Here is a 1,077-nt window from a genome sequence, read left to right on the forward strand (position 1 = left end):
GTTTGTCCAGTCATAACGGACCTGTGATCGCATTCACCCATCACATCTCAGCTGGACAGCCATTTACCAGCTTCGTGAAGCCCAAACACCTTGCTGTAAAAGGAATATATGCATGTGAACAAACATCTCCCCTCACCCTGCTGAGTCCAGGAAGCAATAAAGTGAAAACTACCAAAGATAAAAGACAGGGTCAGTTACTATACTTAGCTCCAGCTATATAACAGAAGTAGCCCCTGGCACCAACTTCAAGAAAAAAAAGTGAAAAATACAGTTTAAATATTTGAATTTCAAAATGTTGATGTTCTCCTTTCCTAAGGCACAGTTAAGACGCCCCAGAAAAACTGGTAATGCTGAGGGGTGTGCCCTGGAAACGACATGTCTGTGTTGCTGTGCGGCAGTGATAGGGAGGTGTCATTCCAAGGCAGCCAGCTGCTCTATGGCAAAGCAGACTTTCTTTGCAGTTTCTTCAAATTCTTTCTGTTTATTGTTGGCTTCCTTTGCGATTTTGTTCTTGATTCTTTCTTTATCCAGTTTCAAAAATTCACTGAGGGTTAATTCTTCAAACTGCTTCTTGACAGAAAGGAAAGCACAACCAGATGAATGCTTTTTATGTTCTTCTATAGGGTCGTCATCTGGCTCCCAGCCTTCCAACTCCTTGAAGCAGAAGAAACACTGAGCCAAGTCAGGCTTGCTCTCAGTGGGACAGTGGATGAAGCCTGCCGGCAGCCATCTGCTCCGAGATGCAGACGCAGCCCTCTAAGAAGGGCCAGTTCTTAAATGTGGAGATGCAGTGGTTCTTGAGGTAGAGCTTCCAGGCCGGAGGCAACCACCGGGTGCCCATCCCACTGCCACCAAGTGATGCCTCGATTCAAATCCAGCGGTTGATGGCCTCTGCGAGGCATGTCGGGGCATCCTCCTGTTTTGAGGAGGTCTGGTTAATGTATAACTTAGATGTACACTGCACATTGGGAAAGTCCTACCACAAAGGGCTCACGTCATTATTTTTTTCTTTGTGTTTTCATTTGATTGTCCTACCATAGAAAAACATTTATGATTTTTCCTCCTCATCTTCCTCCT

At 45.2% G+C, this 1,077-nt stretch overlaps 1 pseudogene; it reads right to left on the bottom strand.

Moving 5' to 3' along the window:
* Window positions 1–375: 375 nt before the first annotated feature.
* LOC133246790 (baculoviral IAP repeat-containing protein 5-like) lies at window positions 376–841 on the bottom strand (annotated as a pseudogene).
* Window positions 842–1,077: the final 236 nt, after the last annotated feature.

This window comes from Bos javanicus, chromosome 4 (assembly GCF_032452875.1).
Source record: "Bos javanicus breed banteng chromosome 4, ARS-OSU_banteng_1.0, whole genome shotgun sequence".
In the NCBI taxonomy this organism is placed as follows: Eukaryota; Metazoa; Chordata; class Mammalia; order Artiodactyla; family Bovidae; genus Bos; species Bos javanicus.